The following is a 9,719-nucleotide window of genomic DNA, read 5'->3' on the forward strand; positions in this document are numbered from 1 at the left end:
TAACTGTGGAGAGTGTCCTTGCTAGCTTCATCACTGTTTGGTTTGGGAACTGCAAAACACTGGAACACAAGACCCTACAACACATAGTGAGGACAGCTGAGAGAATCACAGGGGTCTCCCTCCCCTCCATCCAGGACATCTTCCAGGCACGCTGTGTATGCAAAGCCTCTGACATTATGAAGGACCACTCTCACCCCTCCCACAGACTGTTTGACCCTCTGCAATCAGGCAGGAGGTACTGCAGCATCAGGACCCACACTGAAATGTTCTGCAACAGCTTCTTCCCCCAAGCTGTCAGAGCCCTGAACACCCTGTTGTCACCCAACACATCAATCACATAACAACCTGCTGCCCCATTCCACACCAAACACATAATGGACAATGGACAACCCAAGCATCTGTACACCATCACTCTGAAAGGGACAATAGACATTCAATAAACAATCTGCACATGGTCACTTTAAAATGTACACTGGCACTTCATTCTCTACCTCATCACATCTGCCTCCATAGTTCTGCTGCTGTTCATATTATGTCACACTGTCTTTTGTCTGCACTGTTTTTGCAATTCTTTTTATGTTATGTTGTGTTGTGTTAGGCTGAGTTATGTTGTGTTTAAACTGAGTTATGCTATGTTTGTCATGTTATGCTTGGTTGCATTATGTTGTGTTTGTATTAGGTTGTGTTATGTTAGGTTGTTCTTGTTATATTATGTTGGGCTGTGTTAGGTTGTGTTATGCTGTGTATATTATGTTAGGTTTTGTTGTCTTATGCCATCTTACATTAGGTCATGTTATGTTGAGTTATGTGATATTTGCACAGCTCTTTACCAGCTCTTGCACTATTTAATGTTTACTGTTTTATCTTGAATATTTGTTGTTTGCACTGCACTGTCTATGCACCTTGGTCCATAAGAAAATGACATTTCCTTCTTCTGTATACTATGTATGTGGAAGAATGACAAAGTTGAGTTCTTTTTCAAATGATAAATTATAGGTTTCATATATTAAAAATAAAAAAATTTTAATAAACCACAGAAATTTCTTGGTGCTGCTAAGGGGATGCTATGGCTATCCTAAGGGTAGTACAACACCCCCAAGTCCCTCCCTGACACCACCCATGATAACAGGTGTGCTTCTCACCTTATTGATTAAGGCAGATTTTAGCCAGCGAGTAAAGCCAACTCCTTCATCATCAGCTGCCTCAGTAAAAATTTTCCTATGCATGCAGCATTATTTACTGAAAATTGCTGTGTTGCAGAATTGATAAATCTGCATGTGAGAGGGTCATGTGTCTCCACACGACTCCATAACTCTAGATAAGTAACAATGTAAAAACTGTCTCCATCATTCTATGTGAGAGCACTTTTCTTCAACACAAAAAGTTGCACCGTGATGATGTAAGTATACTTGGGCATGAAACAGTGAGAGTGCAGGTGTGTGTGTGTGTGTGGGGGGGGGGGGGGGGTTTACAATCATACTCGGGCTTGGTACAAGGCAACCATGTCTAGTATGATTCAGTTCATGGACAGATGTCCTGATATTTTTGCTGGTATAACTCAGAATTCATTGTTCCATCAATGATGGTAAGATGTCCTGGCCCAGATGCAGCAAAACAGGCCCAAACCATGATACTACCACCACCATGTTTCACAAATGGGATAAAGTTCTTATGCTGGAATGCAGTGTTTTCCTTTCTCCAAACATAGCACCTCATTTAAACCAAAAAGTTCTATTTTGGTCTTGTCCGTCCACGACACATTTTTACAATAGCCTTCTGGCTTGTCCACATGATCTTTAGCAAACTGCAGACGAGCACCAATGTTCTTTTTGAAGAGCAGTGGCTTTCTCCTTGCAAGCCTGCCATGCACACCATTGTTGTTCAGTGTTCTCCTGATGGTGGACTCATGAACATTAGCCAATGTGAGAGAGGCCTTCAGTTGCTTATTAATTACCCTGTGGTCCTTTGTGACCTCACCGACTCTTACACACCTTGCTCTTGGAGTGATCTTTGTTGGTCGACCACTCCTGGGGAGGGTAACAATGGTCTTGAATTTCCTCCATTTGTACACAATCTGTCTGACTGTGGATTGGTGGAGTCCAAACTCTTTAGAGATGGTTTTGTAACCTTTTCCAGCCTGATGAGCATCACCAACACTTTTTTTGAAGTCCTCAGAAATCTCCTTTGTTCGTGCCATGATACACTTCCACAAACATGTGTTGTGAAGATTAGACTTTAATAGATCCCTGTTCTTGAAATAAAACAGGGTGCCCACTCACACCTGATTGCCATCCCATTGATTAAAAACACCTGACTCTAATTTCACCTTCAAATTAACTGCTAATCCTAGAGGTTCACATACTTTTGCCACTCACAGATATGTAATACTGGATCATTTTCCTCAATAAATAAATGGCCAAGTATAATATTTTTGTTTCATTTGTTTAACTGGGTTCTCTTTATCTACTTTTAGAACTTGTGTGAAAATCTGATGTTTTAGATCATATTTATGCAGAAATACAGAAAATTCTAAAGGGTTCACAAACTTTCAAGCACCACTATAGGGTAGGGGCCAGGCTCCAAGGTGGTGTCAGTTAATATCAGAGAGTTCAAAACACCTACACAAATCATTCCATATTAATATACCAATTTGCTCATCTCCTGTTTTATTTGGGAGAAAATGACCACTCGTCAGGCATATATTTTAATGCTAATATGCGTATTAGTAAATGTCAATGGACATAGTGGCAGATTAATTGTGTAATATTGTGTATTAATATTGTGTCGAGACAATTACATCATTATACCACAAAATAATTTGTCATGCTTTTGTTTTTTAATGGCTAAACTGTTTGGCTCCATTCTGTGACTTTAAGGCAAACAAAAGAAAATCATTCATGTCATGCTTGGCTTTTTTATTTTATTTTGTATTCTCTATCCTGTACTACAATATGTTGTTTAATACAGTAGGGAAATGTGATCTTCCTTCTATCTAATCAAAGCAAATTTATAAGCAACACGTTCTTCAAATGAATAATACAGACATGTCACACATACAGCATATTTTGGTCTGAATTCTTTATACGGGTTTCATTATGCCACTAGCATTTTCTCATTGACTTTCTGCCTGTTTCCACACCATGACAGCTTCCAAACTCGCCACTGTATTTTTGAAAGAACTTCACATATCTGACTGGTACATATCAGACCTGCCTTTGACTGGCAGGTGTCGACTTCCCCCTGGGTTCCCTGGCTATCCTTGGAGTGGAAGAATCGTTCTCAAGTCTCATTTCCTCCACATTCATTTTAAATAGCTTCCAGCAAAATGTAGCCAAAACTTCATGGTTTTTTTTTTTTTGTTGCTTTTTTTTGCATGCCAGATCTCTGACCCACGTTGAAGATCAAGTATTTTACAGTTTGTTAGTTCGTGCTCACTCAAGAGTGACTGATAAGTTCTCAGACTGTCATAATCAGATCACTTGGGCTGTTTGCCATTATTACACATTGGTGACGACTTTCTGTAAACCTTTCAAGCATGAAGCACTCTGAGATTGTTTTGGTGCCAAACTGCTCTCTTCACATTTGCAAAATCATACTGCTGATGGGTGAATCCATGAATATAGACATTTAAAAAAAGAAGAAGAAGCCCTACTTAAGAGCCATATTTGGAAATCTGCAGCTCTTACTTATATTTCGTGACTAGATTTTTAACTGAAACAATGCCATGGTGCTTCAAAAGGAAACCATTTGATGGAGGGTAATTTAATCTATGCATAAAGCTGATCGTGATTTGATTTATTCAGTCAGTATGTTGCACTACATTCATCTAAGACTGGCCATGGGTTAAATTAATTGATCAGGACTTCTCTGTTTGAGGATCTTTGTTCTCTCAGCACTTATAAGAAGGTCATTTACCCCTGTGGGCACAGTATGGAGGTGTGTCTGATTTCACTTGGGAGGAAGAGGAGGGGAGAGTTTATGGTATATAAATGTCTGCATGAATAATAGAATCTAGATATCAAGTCTCTCAACTGATTGCATTTTGTGTGTTTTTAAATCAAACAATAGTCATTCATAGGTGAATATTAGGGGGGTGTGTGTGTGTGTGTGTGTGTGTGTGTGTGTGTGTGTGTGTGTGTGTGTGTGTGTGTGTGAGAGAGAGAGAGAGAGATATGGGACAGAGATGGATGAAAGCCTAACAACCACGTGTGCTTATCCTAGCACGCCTTATGATAAGATGGAACAGCTCTGTGTCTCTTTACTTTCATTTGCCTCCATTTTGCATCTGTTTTTTCTGTTCTGTTTTCCCTCTTTCTTATTGTCTTTCTACTATTTTTCTGTCCTAAAAAATAAAATATTACAGCAAAGCCTAAAGGCTATGTAATAAATGAAAACTGTATTATCTCTGTATTTATGGGAACACTTCAGATTGGCCAGTGATTACTATTAAGAAAAATGCACACTCACTATGAGTTCCACAGTGAATTGTATATTGTATATGGCTCCACATCTTCAGGCATTAAATGTAATAATACTGTGCTAATTTACTGATTAATGTTAAATATTAGCTATGGAAAACCTTTGCTAAGCATTCACACTGACATTCCCACCTATGAGCAGTTTAGAGTAGCCACTTGACCTAATCCTCATGTCTTTGGACTGTGAGAGGAAACCGGAGCTCCCAGAGGAAACCCATGGAGGCACGAGGAGAACATGACCTTTATGAAATATGGGAATGCAAAACTGACTGGAATAATAATCTTTAGTAATAAAGAAAGCACTGTTAAAAGGTTAATGTACTTTGCTCAAGGAGAACAAGGAAAATATGCAGTGTTTTATTCATATGATCAAAGCCCAATAGGAGAGAAGATGCTCTCACATTGAATCTCTGTATGTGTAAAGGAAAATGAGTTAGCAAAACACATATGTACACACACTTTTTTTTCATGCAAACATAGTTGCACTCATACATAATTAATAGGAGCACATTAATACATGGTCAAATTCCTCATTATTCAGTTTCTTTTGGTTTGTTTTTTTGCACATTTGTGGCAATGTCAGGAGGTGAACAGGGTTCCTGTAGTTTAGAAACTATGTGAATCATGTTTACTGACTGACATGCTTGGCAAGAATTAGCTCTTAACTCACTTAGGTGCATGAACATATTGAGTTTTGCCTCACTGTGTTCAGTTCAGTCAGTTATGATTCAAGGGTCAGTCAGAGTGCATTTGTCTTTGTTAATAATTTTAATTCTTTGTTTCTTTGCTTGTCCCTGCAGACCTTGATCACCTCCAGAAGATATTGGATTAGTTCCTATGCTATTAGAACTAACAGAGGGAATCAAACCATGTGAACAGATTCCAACATTATAGCAAGAAAACCAATATGAAGTGAAATCATGAAGTCTTAACTACATTTGATTAAATCTTTAAAAATAAATTCAAAAGAATCATATTGACGGAATCATTCGAGTTGCATCCTTGCCCCGCCTACTTGTAGGGATGCAACTTGGGATGCAATTTGAGTGGAAACTTGTCATCTCTTCTCGACATGTGCCAGTATGGAGGCGTATTCTCAGAGCGAGAGGAGCCTACACACTGTAGTCATGTATTCAGGGTTTAATCTGAGTGCAAGCCTGAATTTCTGACTATGTAAATCAGTTTTACTGGAAGTACCTGTGGACGAACTGAGTTTACTGACAGAATGCAGAATAAGTGCAATGCATGTTTTAGTAGTCTGTGCTGTCACCATTTAAAAAGTAGCCTGCTATTTAATCTGGTTCCGACTGTAAAGGTGCTTTTAATATTACACAGCATGTATGTACTTGGCATCAGTAATGGCTCAAAGGCAGTCTGGGTTGCTGTTTTCCCAAAAGCTGAATACAGCTTTACTACTTTGAAAAAAATGTATTAGAGTTAAAAGAGCAATGTATATTGACCATATTCAACTTGCCTAGCATATACTGCCAATCATTATTTGAACAGCCATACAATAGCATTCAGTAAAGTAAAGCCCTGTTCGGATTGGATCTGTTTTACATAAGGAAGTGGGGTAATGTATTTTTTCCACAGGTCGTCTGTAATATTTATAGGCAATTCACACAAGATAAGGAATCTCGGTATAAATGACAGAGATGGGAGTGGCTATACAATTTCCAAATTAGTCTACATAATTTCAGAAGGCAACTCAGAAATCTGCTGTAGTGGATACTATAGTTATTTCTGATATACAGTAATATATTACAGGATTTAGGATGCTCATTTGGAACCATGATGTCATCACTAGCCTACAACTGGTAAATCCTGAATTTAGTCTCCACTATGAGATTACGTTGAAAAAAAAAACCATTGAGTTTACTTGATTCATATGTGTACATTGGTTCTATGTGAATGAAGGTGAGTTGCATTTACACAGTTTGTTTCATATAGCCAACATGATTCGCTAGAGTCATGGAATAAAAGTGAACATGGTGTACGCTCATCCTGAGCTGAAAAGCTGCCTTGAGCACCTCCATACTTGAGAAAAACTGCAGCAACAACAAAAAAACCTCATTTTCTACAGGATATGACAGAATATTTACACATATGTCTGTTCTCACAGGATTAGTACAAACTGAGATTATTTCTGCAGCTTGTTTTACAGGATGGATGGGAATAAAATCACTGAGAAACTCTGGTAATAATTACATTAACCCACCTTCCCAAGTGAAACTACTCCAATCCAAATATGCTTTTAGTAAATAATAGCCCAGTGAGTTGAGGTATATCCATGGCAAAGGAGATGTTCGAAGTGCTTTAGTTATTTTCTGATTGTCATGTTTTATGACTAGTTGGGTGTAAACCACATACAAAGCCCTACTCCTCCCCCACCTTGGGGCCTCAGATCACTCCACTGTTATGCTAATGCCAGCATACAGGCTGCTGGTTAAAGTCACCAAACCAGCTACAAAACAGATACATGTGTGGCCAGAGGGGTCCTCAGAGGCACTCCAGGACTGTTTTTCCACCACTGACTGGAGCATGTTCAGACAGGTGGCCACCTACAATAACACCACAGATCTCCAGGAGTACACGGAGACCATCACTGCCTACATGAGGAAGTGCATGGACGACGTTACGGTCACCAGAACCATCTCCATTCGGGCCAATCAGAAGCCATGGCTGACAGGGGAAGTCTATAGGCTCCTGTGGGCTTGGAACGCCGCCTTCAGAGCTGGGAACGAGGTGGGCCTGAGGACAGCTAGGGCCAATCTGTCACGAGGCATCAGGGTGGCCAAGAGACAGTATTCCAGGCACATTGCTGACCTTTTCAACAACAGCAGAGACACCAGGAACCTGTGGCGGGGGATTCAGACCATCACAGACTACAAGCCCTCGCCACAGACCTGTGACAACTCCACGTCTCTGCTGAATCAGTTGAATGACCTCTTCGCTCGCTTTGAGGCAGACAACAGCACCACGGCACAGAAGACCCCACCACCTCCCGGCGACCAGATGTTGACGCTGTCCCCAGACAGCGTGAGGAGAGCTCTCAGGACGACAAATGCACGAAAAGCCCTGGGTCCCGATAACATTCCTGGTCGTGTCCTGAGAGACTGTGCCGAGGAGCTCACAGATGTCTTTACAGACATCTTCAACATCTCGTTGAGCCAGGCTGTTGTCCCCATGTGCCTCAAAACCACCACCATCATCCCGGTCCCGAAGAAGCCATCTCCCTCCTGCTTCAATGACTACCGCCCTGTCGCACTCACTCCCATCCTCATGAAGTGCTTCGAGTGGCTAGTCATGAGGCATATCAAGTCTGCCCTCCCCCCCACCCTGGATCCTTTCCAGTTTGCATATCAGTCCAACCGTTCGACCGATGACGCCATCTCCACTGCCCTCCACTCAGCCCTCACCCACCTGGAGACAAAAGACTCGTATGTCAGAATGCTGTTCATAGACTTTAGCTCAGCATTCAACACAATCATTCCTCAGCAGCTCATTCACAAACTGGACCAGCTGGGACTCAACACCTCCCTGTGCAACTGGCTGCTGGACTTCCTGACGAGGAGACCACAGACTGTACAGGTCGGCAGCAACTCCTCCAGCACCATCACACTGAACACGGGGGCCCCCCAAGGATGTGTGCTAAGCCCCCTCCTCTTCACTCTGCTGACCCACGACTGCACACCAACATCCAGCTCAAATCTCTTCATTAAGTTTGCGGATGACACGACTGTGGTGGGTCTCATCAACAATGGCGATGAGACAATCTACAGGAGTGAGGTGAGCCGCTTGGCCACATGGTGCAAGGACAATAATCTCCGTCTGAACATGGAGAAGACGAAGGAGATTGTTGTGGACTTCAGGAGAGAGCACACCCAGCATGCTCCACTATCTATCGACGGTGCTGCAGTGGAGAGGGTGAGCAGCACCAAGTTTCTGGGTGTGCACATCTCTGAAGACCTGTCCTGGAGCAATAACACCGCATCACTGGCCAAAAAAGCCCAATAGCGTCTGTACTTCCTCCGCAAACTGAGGAGAGCAAGAGCCCCGGCCCCCATCATGCACACTTTCTACAGAGGCACCATCAAGAACATTCTGACCAGCTGCATCACCGTGTGGTACGGCGCCTGCACCGTGTCCTGCTGCAAGACTCCTGCAGCGCATCGTGAGAGCAGCTGAGAGGATCATTGGTGACTCCCTCCCTTCTCTAATGGATATTTATAACTCCCGCCTCACCCGCAAAGCCATCAGGATTGCAGGTGACCCCACCCACCCATCTCACAGCCTCTTCAGCCTGCTGCCATTGGGGAGGAGACTGCGGAGTCTCCGGGCCAAAACCAGCAGGCTCAAGAACAGTTTCTTTCACCAGGCAGTCAGGAGGCTCAACTCCCTCCCTGTTCTGCTCCTCCTCCCCCCTCTGCCCCCTGCCACAGATTCTGCTCGCACACCCCCCTTCAGCATCTGACATGTCATCCTCACAGTTCCCCCCCCCCCCCCCCCAAACACACACACACATACATACCAGTGGCGGCTGGTGAAAAAAATTCTTGGTGGGGCTGGTATGTGCCAGTAGAGTTCCCTGCCTAGTCCAGTATAAGCATTCAAATGAACAGTCAGAAAATGACAACAATTCCACAATAATAATTTAATTTCATTCTCAAAATCAGCAGTTTCAATGATAAAGTAAATTAACAATTTACAGCTATATTAGGCTCCATTTATGCTTTGGAAAGGAATGGTATCAAATACAATACTCAAGTTCTTGAGAGAAGTTTACAGCAAGGGTATGATTTCAGCTGAATCTATATATCAACAATGTGAACAGTGTGTGTGTGTGTGTGTGTGTGTGTGTGTGTGTGTGAGAGAGAGAGAGAGTGTGTGTGTGTGAGAGAGAGAGAGAGAGAGAGGCAGAGAGAGAGAGAGAGATGCGTTTTCTGTAGCGGGGCGAAATTTCCAGTGCCCCAAAACCATTAAATTCGGCGATGCTGATTGGCCAAATATTTATGATTTTTCCCGAGCAACCATACACGATTGGCTATTTGGCTGCACTTCTGGGGCGCTTTGCCGAGCGCCCAAGAAGAGAAATGATATGAGTCTGTTGGTGGAAATTCACCGTTGAATGAGAGTCAGTTGGTGGAAATGTTGTTTAAATAATTCAGATCGCATGTAGGCACACACTATTAAGTAAAACTGACATTGATAATAAAATTTGTAAAATATATATATATCGAT

The sequence above is a fragment of the Neoarius graeffei genome, chromosome 2 (genome assembly GCF_027579695.1).
Source record: "Neoarius graeffei isolate fNeoGra1 chromosome 2, fNeoGra1.pri, whole genome shotgun sequence".
Taxonomy (NCBI): domain Eukaryota; kingdom Metazoa; phylum Chordata; class Actinopteri; order Siluriformes; family Ariidae; genus Neoarius; species Neoarius graeffei.